The sequence below is a fragment of the Palaemon carinicauda genome, unplaced genomic scaffold, assembly GCF_036898095.1.
Source record: "Palaemon carinicauda isolate YSFRI2023 unplaced genomic scaffold, ASM3689809v2 scaffold840, whole genome shotgun sequence".
NCBI classification, from domain to species: domain Eukaryota; kingdom Metazoa; phylum Arthropoda; class Malacostraca; order Decapoda; family Palaemonidae; genus Palaemon; species Palaemon carinicauda.
The window spans coordinates 1-10000 of record NW_027172139.1 but is presented as its reverse complement, the minus strand read 5'-3'; the positions used below and the strand labels follow the sequence as shown (position 1 = coordinate 10000).

Sequence of the window (10000 nt, the reverse complement as noted above, 5' to 3'; positions counted from 1 at the left end):
TTCTAATAGGATTTTGAATTATTTTTTTATTTATTCTAACCTTCGAAAATGTCCTCTGGGTTAGGGAAAAGTTGTTCAAGAATTATTTCTGTTTCTTATAAAGGAATGTTTGTGAAAACGCTATGTCGAAGCTGCACATAAGTTATTTGTATCCCCTACAGAATTTATCAATTCTACAAATCCGTAAGAGTTTTCCACACTTTGAAAAATGGAGAATAGAATAAACTGCAGAGTTCGTAAGTGGAAGAATGATGGCATATTTTGTCAGACGAAACAGCTTCAGCAATGATGGCAACAGGAGCACAACCTTCCCCTGAGACCAATTCACTCAGCTATTAATATTTGTTCCTTTGACCTGTCCAAACATCTAGTCACCAAGCTCTCGCCTCTCACAGTAAATGAATCACCAAGCTCTCGCCTCTCACAGTAAATGAATCACCAAGCTCTCCCCTCTCACAGTAAACGAATCACCAAGCTCTCGCCTCTCACAGTAAATGAATAGACTCGGAAAAATTCTTTACGAATTTATAGAGTTGATAAATTCTGTCGAGGATACAAATAACTCTGTTATTTACAGTTGTATTGAGACGGCAATGCCCAACCTAGGTAATTTAGTTTAATATAATCTATGTAGAGTCAAGTGGAATTATTGTGTCATCGTACTAAGGACATATGAAAGGTGGCTCTCTCTCTCTCTCTCTCTCTCTCTCTCTCTCTCTCTCTCTCTCTCTCTCTCTCTCTCTCTCCTCGGGTAACAGAGTCAAATTTGAAAAATGTTCTCTTCGCCGATAATTTCCCCATATCGCTTTGTATTTCTCCACACTGATTTGTACTATATTTATGTAATTCTCAATATCATTCATGATTCATCCATAGAATATGATTCATCTATAGAATTTGATTCATATATAGAATCTGAATCATCTGAATTTAATTCATAAATTAAACAAAATCGAAAGTTAATGGAATTATCATTGGCGAAAAGGCCGTAACATAAATGGTCTCTTCACCGACAATCTCACAATTTTCCCCATATCTCATTTTCTTTCCCCACGCTTATTTATACTATCTTTTACCATATTTTCTTCATTTTCCATATATTTTAATATTAATCTTCATAATATGATTCATCTGCATTCAGTTTATGAATTCGAAATTTGAACTAATTTTAGAGTTGTCATCGGCGAAAAGGCCGTTACCAAAATAGTCTCTTCACCGACAGTATCCCAATTTTTCCTATATCTTATTTTCTTCCTCCACGCTTAGTTTTTACTAAATTTTATTAATTTTCTATATTTTTCATGATTCATTTATATAAAATTAATCTGGATGCAATTTATGAATTTATTATCTGAATATTTAATAGAATTTTCTTCGGTGAAAAGGCCGTCGATCTACGATCGGTTAGTTTGAAACTCTCATGACGTCTTAACGTGATATTTTTATAGTTTTATTTATAATTTTAGTCTATTTGCAAATCATTAATTATATTTTACGTTTATTTACGTAATTGTGGATATCTTGCACATCGAAATTTGAAGGAGGTTATGTTTTACCCCTTGTTTGTGTGTTTTGTTTGTGTGTGAACACCTTCCTGGGCACAAATTAAGTCGTAGTGTATAGTTTTGAACGACCTTTAGAAAGTTTATTCGCTTATTTTTTTCTGTGTGAGATTTTACTAACAGGAACTTTTAATTATATTAGAATAGGGAAATATTCTAGCACTAGTAATAGTCAATTCTTTTGGTATTTGATATATAGGAAATGGAAAATTCAATTTAAATGGACAAATGCTGTATCTTCTACGGCTTTCCCTTTATTTAGTCATATACGTAGAGTAAAAGACTATTATTATTATTATTATTATTATTATTATTATTATTATTTCTTGCTAAGCTACAACCCTAGTTATAAAAGCAGGATGCTATAAGCCCAGGGGCTCCAATAGGGAAAATAGCCCAGTGAGAAAAGGAAATAAGGAAACCAGAAAAGTAATTAACAATTAAAATAAACTATAAAATCTTTAGCAAAACTAGAGGAAGAGAAATAAGATAGAATAGTGTGCCATAGTGTATCCTCAAGCAAGAGAACTCTTAACCCAAAATAGTGACACTACCCAAGACTAGAGAACAATGGTTTGATTTTGGAGTGTTACTAATTGAAGTCGTATAATCATAAGTCTATAATCACCAACAGTGGTTGCCATAAGTGTTAATTTAAAAGCCCAAAGCTTTGCTTCATCTTAATCCCTTTGTTTCTTATGTCACTCACCCCTTATAGGCCTATAGGGAGACCATCTCTCACTACGACCCAAAGGAACAATGTCGTATTGTAGTCTGTCTTTAGCAGCTGTTGATTCAATTGGGCATTGAAAGGTTTAAAGACAAGGGATATTGACATTGCCCTAGCAAGCAGGACAATGCCCTAGAGACTGACCATGTATACATATGATCAGCGCCCAAGTCCCCTCGCCAAGTTAAGACCAAGGAGGGTCAGGCAATGGCTGCTGATGACTCAGCAGGTAGACCTATAGGCTCCTCAAACACCCCATCCTCAGCTCACAAGGATGGTTAGGTTGCATCGACCAAAGAAACTAACGAATGTAGTGGGACTCGAACCCCAGTCTGGCGATCACCAGGCAAGGACGTTATCAACAGGCCACCACTTAACATTGTCTAAGGAATGACCAAATGCATAGCGCCGACAGCTTATGCTTCATTGCTAAATAATTTGTCTAGTTAATTTCTCTAGACCCAAATTTGTATCATTACTAGCTAAGTCACATCTCCTGTGGGAAAAGAAAGAGGATAAAAGGCCAAAGAATCCAACAAGGAAAAAGTCCAGTGAGGACAGGAAATAAACTATAAGCGAAGTAATAACCAATTAAAAGGAAATATTTTAAGAATATTAACTTCAAACTTCAAAAAAAAAAAAACAAAAAAAAAAAAAAAACAGGAGAAATGGTCGAATAGTGTGTCCGAGTGTTACCCTCAAGCAAGAGAACTCTAGCCCAAGGCAGTGGAAGACCACGATACAGTTCAAAGGCCCAAACTAACATTCCACTAGAATCCTCAATGCTAATTATAAAAGATAATTCACATTTAAACGAATCTATTAATCTACGTTGAATATAAATCTCATAAATTGCCTAACCTTTTGATATATTGTAGTTGCCTAACCTTTTGCTATATTGTAGTTGCCTAACATTTTGCTATATTGTGGTTGCCTAACCTTTTGATGTATTGTAGTTGCCTAACCTTTTGCTATATTGTAGTTGCCTAACATTTTGCTATATTGTGGTTGCCTAACCTTTTGCTATATTGTAGTTGCCTAACCTTTTGATATATTGTAGTTGCCTAACATTTTGCTATATTGTGGTTGCCTAACCTTTTGATGTATTGTAGTTGCCTAACCTTTTGTCATTTTGTGGTTGCCTAACCTTTTGATATATTGTAGTTGCCTAACCTTTTGTCATATTGTGGTTGCCTAACCTTTTGATATATTGTAGTTGCCTAACCTTTTGATATATTCTAACCTTTCGATATATTGTAGTTGCCTAACCTTTTGATATATTGTAGTTGCCTAACCTTTTGATGTATTGTAGTTGCCTAACATTTTGCTATATTGTAGTTGCCTAACCTTTTGATATATTGTAGTTGCCTAACCATTTGCTATATTGTAGTTGCCTAACCCTTTGCTATATTGTAGTTGCCTAACCTTTTGCTATATTGTAGTTGCCTAACCTTTTGTTATATTGTGACTGTCTAACCTTTTACTATATTGTGGTTGCCAAAGCTTTTGCTATATTGTAATTGCCTAACCTTTTGCTATATTGTGGTTGCATGATGAAAGAATTTTGTTGAATTATTTGATTAATGCTAATTATGAACAGGTAGTTATTCGGCATATGTTTGGTATATATACACCTCACATGTAACCCCCCACCCCCCACCCCCCACTCCCCACCCCCCCACCCCCACCCCCCCCCCACCCCCCACCCCCACCCCCACCCCTCACAACCTAGAGCAGTGGTTTCCAAATTTTTTTCTGTCATTTCCCCCCTGCACCCAGTTCAGCCATCCAGATTTCCCCCTTCGTGTGTATGAGGGAAAGAGTAGTTAAAACACACTTGAGACTATTTACTAATTTATTTTTCAAATGTGCAAATATACTGATAAACATATGATTAGAGTAAATTGAATAGAGAGCTGTTAGTAACAACTAAGCATAGCCATAGAGCCGGTTAATAACAAATAAAAGGACTTTAGTTTGCTCTTCTACTTTAGAATTAAATTACTGAGAAGGGTGAGGCTGCTTCTTGTGCACATTTTCCACTTGGTTTAGTTAGTAGGTAGTTTAACTATTTCCCTCATGGAAGCTTCAAATTTCCCCCCAAGGGGAAATTTCCCCCAGTTTGGGAACCACTGACCTAGAGACTATAGAGTTGGACAGCTCATGAGCCCTGATTATGAACGAACAAATATATGTAGGCACGATTGTTTTTTGTGATATGGTAATATGCTGGTGATAGAAAAACTAAATTTCCCTTATTTTAAATGTGAGAATTAGATAATGGTTTCCATTTGATCTCGAGGTTGAATACTGCTCAATCTATTGAATTCTTAAACAGAATTGGTGTATTTATCATAATTGACTTAAGAGAACTAACAAGATAAACATTAAATTCCAATGTTGACGTCATGAACATGATCATGAATACGAGTAAGAAGTAGAAAGACAAGATATAATTTTGCTATACATATTACTCATATATAAAGTTACTTAGTCTACGACGTACATAGTTGCTTGTTAATTACTTCTCTTGTATTTAACTTTCCTCACTGGGCTATTTTCCCTGGTGGATCCCTCGGGCTTATAGCATCCCGCTTTTCCAACTAGGGTTGTACCTTAGCAAGTAAATAATAATAATAATAATAATAATAATAATAATAATAATAATAATAATAATAATAATTAATATTATTATGATAATAGTAATGTAGGAAGGTTTTTGGTTAGTAGACTAACAAAGTCAAAGTGTTATGGAAGAATAGGTTGAATAGTTTGATGCTGCTGCTGCATGGGTTATCCAATAAAAACAATCTTTATATTCAGTGGGCTGTTAAAACCTTGTGTTTAAGGTGTGACACTTTAGTCACACTCTTTAACTATGGTAGATTATTCATTGGGTAAATATAAATGTTAACATTGAGTAGCTGTATGTCTAATGGATTAAGATTATACGTAGTTGTCCCTTGGTTTACATTGGAACAGGCTTTTGGCTTGATGTAGGATATATAATAAGGATAAGGATAGGGAAGTGGGGAATATGGGGAAAGGAAGAGTACCCCTGGATACAATCCAGTTTATAGCCCCAAGGCAGGTACTCGGGATGGGAAAGATTAAGGAAATAGGGAGAAAGAGAAGTACAGGAGAAGAATAAAAGAGAGGGGCAGACCCTCTTGCGATATTTGATGTAGGATAAATTTGCAAAAGGATTAATGTTACGGTTAGGCAAGAGATCCTAATCCATAGTTGAACCATACAACGAAGCTGAACAGCTTTACATCTTAGGATGTAATTCAGTGGATTTGGACAGTAAATGTGTATGGGATGAACGTATAGGTTTTGAGAGTTTTATTTTAAAGATGATTGGAGTAATTCTGTGGTTAGATGAAAATTTGAAACTACTTCGATTTAGGACTTTCTTTCGGGTATTTGTTGAGCAGATGTCTCACAGGATTGTAAATACAGTTCCAGTAGGCCCTGCTGCTTCCTCCGGTGCCTTAGATGACCGCGGAGGTAGCAGCAGTAGGGGATTCAGCGTTATGAAGCTTCATCTGTGGTGGATAACGGGGGAGGGTGGGCTGTGGCACCCTAGCAGTACCAGCTGAACTCGGTTGGGTCCCTTGTCTGGCTGGGAGGAACGTAGAGAGGAGAGGTCCCCTTTTTTGTTTCATTTGTTTGATGTCGGCTACCCCCCAAAATTGAGGGAAGTGCCTTGGTATATGTATGTATGTATTTGTTGAGCAGTAGCAGTACCAGCCAAACTCAGCTGAATCCCCCGTCAGGCTGAGAGGAACGTAGAGAGGAAATGTCCCCTTTTTTTATTTGTTTGATGTCGGCTACCCCCCAAAATTGGGGGAAGTGCCTTGGTAAATAGATAGATTTGTTGAGGGGTTCATGCAAATGATTATTGTATTGGAATAAGTGGGCAATTTATGCTATAGATCTCTAGGTGTATTAGTGTCCAGAAAATTTTTTGTAGAAAAAATAACCATTCATATGTCAAACTGATATTTCAATTTTCTTTTCACAGGATTAAAGAATCCATGGCAAGAAGAGAGGAATTCTTCGAGAAAAATAGAAATTTATGGACCTTCTAAAACTGCTACTGTAAACAAGCCGAATCTTCAACTTCCTTTTGAGTGTCTTATATGTAGAAATATTTCTTGTTCTTGACCAAATTTATTTAGATTAGTCCAATCTTAAAACTTTTCATACAAGAATTGAATTTCCACTCCGAACATTTACTTTTGATCAGTCATATTTTAGTTTTAAAATTTGATTAATTTCTTTAAGCCTTATCAAGTCATATCTGAGTACTTCATATGGTCAAAAATTTTCCAAAATTGGTTTTCATGGCATGAACATTTGAAGTATTTTCCTTTTTTAAGCTCAGAAAGAATTTAAAGTTTTGATATTTAAGCTTCTCTAATTTAAGACCATCTGAATATTCCTACGAAGTGTCAAGTTAAATTAGCCATAGAGCAAGGAAGTAGTTTGAGGTATTAAGGTTGTTCAAACCTACAAGGAACAAGATTAATATAAGCTTCAGTAATTGTTTGTTTAATAAGGTTAATAATTAACTAAGCAGAAAAGAATGAAATGATTTAAAGCATTAATTCAGTCGTCATGAAACTGAATTTGATCACTAAAGGTATTCTTTGAAAGTGTCCTGTCAAGTAGGGAAACACAGCATGACTAGGTACTTTCATTTCAAAAGAAAAAATCCTGTAGATATCATTGAAATTATTCCCTTATAGCTTTTTCATCAATTTAAAGTCTTAGTTTTCTCTAGACCAGAAATGTCAAACTTGAGGCCTGCTGGCCAGATGTGGCCCTGTGGTCCTCGAGATGACTAGATTTTTTAACTGTAGAAGTGTTAGAACTGAGGAAAATTAACGAAACTGTTAAGATGAACCCAAATGTATTTTTGGTAAAGTACGATGACCTGCATAAACCTTTTAATCTTCAGTCTTTGTCAATAAATAATTACCTCATCTTTGATGGCCCTCAAGACCATAGTCAAATGCATAATTGGCCCTCGAAAGGATTTAAGTTTGACATTCCTGTTCTGGAGTGTTAAGTCAATGAGTAATATTATCTGTGAATTTATGTACCTATTTTAAGCAAGGTATCAGTACGTGTGACTGCTGGGTTATTAGCTTTGTTTTCCAAGCTCTAACATCTGAAACCTATTATATGCATTGTTTCAAATTCTTTGAACTGTAACTTCAAACCATTCCTTAACTATTCGTCTGCTTTCGTACCTCATCCCATTTAGACTTGGTTAATAGTTTATCTTAAAGTTTAAATGTATCTTCTTTCATTTTGGAATTAAGCTTATTTCTTTAATATTACATTAGCATTCTATTCGATAACTTTTAGTTGCCCTAACTAATGACTGGAGAATTCGTGATGTCGAAGTTGGTCCCCACGTTGAAAGACATTCAAAATAGGCTAAAATCTTACTGAATTTCATCTTATATTATCTACCCCCATACTGTAGTACAAGCATTGATACCATAGCTATTTTTATTTAGATAATTGCTAAAGAGAATCTTGTCGAATCCATCTATTTGATTCATTAAGAAATTGACTAAGTTTCTGCATGAATAATTTGTCTTCGGTGTTTTTCATTTGTGATTTTACAGTTTAAAATATAACATTAAGATTGAGATAGTTCTTATTTTAATAAGTTTTGAAATGCAATGCCAGAAGCCAGTGAGAATTAAAGTGAAGTGGTTTAAAATTATCATAGCAATTTTGAAATTCTGTCTACATATACTGTAGTATATGATGAAGATCTGTTGTATTACTGATATTACCAGATAGAAATTGCATGTTAAATCTCTCTCTCTCTCTCTCTCTCTCTCTCTCTCTCTCTCTCTCTCTCTCTCTCTCTCTCTCTCTCTCTCTAACATAGAATTCAGGTTTTCAGTAAGTTCCCGTTCTGTTGAAGAAAAAATGGATGTAATGTATTTTAATTTCAATAAAGTTAAGACGTCATTTTTTATCCACCATTCTCCACTTATTTTCTTCTCAAATTTTGCTTTCAAAAGAAACCTGATTAATTTTCTAAAAGAAAAATCCTTTGTGGAACATTCCAGCAGTCACACGTAAGATCCTTGTCAAAATAGCTGAGAAATTGTCCTAAACTTGATGTTCTTGGAGTTATTTTGGGTAGTAAGCCATAGAATGACTTTACTGTTTTACTAAAAAATTACTGATTTTAAGCAATGTCTTCATTCCTATATTACATGTAATGACCTTATGTAATCTGCTTCACATCACTAATTACATAATGTAGGTCAAATAACTTGATGGAAAGACATAAGGAAATTTAAAGCTTCAGTTTAGGTATCTGGGAATAAATTGTTAAAGACTTTAGTTTTCAAAAGGTTTGAAGTTAAGACTGATAAATTAATGGTAGAGTTATAAGTTAAGAGAATGGATTGATAAAAATTAAGAAATATCATTAGATTATTTATAGATTCTTAAGGATAGTTGTTGGATTTAAGGTCTAGGAAAGAATGTATGTAAGAACTATTTGTTCAAAAATCTCAAAGAACGTATTGATTGGAAGATATAAGGAAAGAGTTGCTATAAAACTAGAAATAAAAGGTTCAGTGGTTTTGAAGGAATAGATAAGAAAAATGTCATGGCGTCAATGAAGTATGACAGAAGGTAAAGTACAGAAATTTATAAGTTTAAATTGAAATAATTAAGACAGGCTTATAGGTAGAATATTTTGATTAATTTTATTATTAAATGGGACTCCATATGAATTTTAGGAAAGAAAATGCAGATGTTTATCAGGTCAGGATTTTAAGATGAAAAGTTCAGGGACAAGTTTAAAGGAATGTATATTTATAAATGACTGAATAATTTGTGCTTTCATAACGAAAGTAATAGTGATTGACGTAGATATAGCTTTTAATGACCCTAGGAGATAGTTTATACGAGTAGATTCATTCTAGAAAGGCAGTCTAGTTAAGACATACTTCTTGGTAGTCTTTGAGAAAGATTTAGAGAAATTATTTCATTGATAAAGTATTATAGTTTTAATTGAGGAAATATTTTAGGAAATAACTTAAATTTCATTTTATTTGAGAGGGCAGCTTCCAGAATGATTCCTTAGGTGGACAATAATCATAAACTTTGATGACTGCACGAAATTTTCAAGCTGTTTGGAGGAAGGGTTGAATAAAGCATACGAAATGAGGGGAGGAGTTTATATCTTGCTGGTTTGAAGTAAGTCACTATTAGGTAACTTCTAAAAAAATTGGTGCTTGAAGCATTAGGGATCTAAAACTTTTATTTCCCTTGTGGTGGAAACCAAATCATACAGACATTGCTTAGAATCAACATGATCAAAATTTTCTTTGCACTTTCAGTTGTCATTCTAAGGTGGTTTAGATTCAAGGAAAATAAGTCAGGCAAGTGGTCTTTATATGGCTATTGTACTCTTATATATATATATATATATATATATATATATATATATATTATATATATATATATATATATATATATATATCTATATACATATCTATATATTCTTTATATATTCTATTATACTATATACTGTATCTTATATTTATACATTATTACTGTATCTTCTATTTATGCATTATACTGTATCTTCTATTATATTATATATATTATCTTATTTCTATATTATCATTATATTTATTATACTAATATATTATATTTA

At 33.7% G+C, this 10000-nt stretch overlaps 1 long non-coding RNA gene across 1 annotated transcript in view; it reads left to right on the top strand.

The window, feature by feature from the left end:
• The window catches only part of LOC137637551 (uncharacterized), a 33205-nt gene extending 23461 nt beyond the window's left edge, over positions 1-9744 (top strand). The window contains exon 4 of the long non-coding RNA XR_011043700.1: positions 6320-9744. This is a non-coding gene — a long non-coding RNA (uncharacterized lncRNA). The remainder of the gene's footprint in view (positions 1-6319) is intronic.
• The last annotated feature ends 256 nt before the right edge of the window (positions 9745-10000 follow it).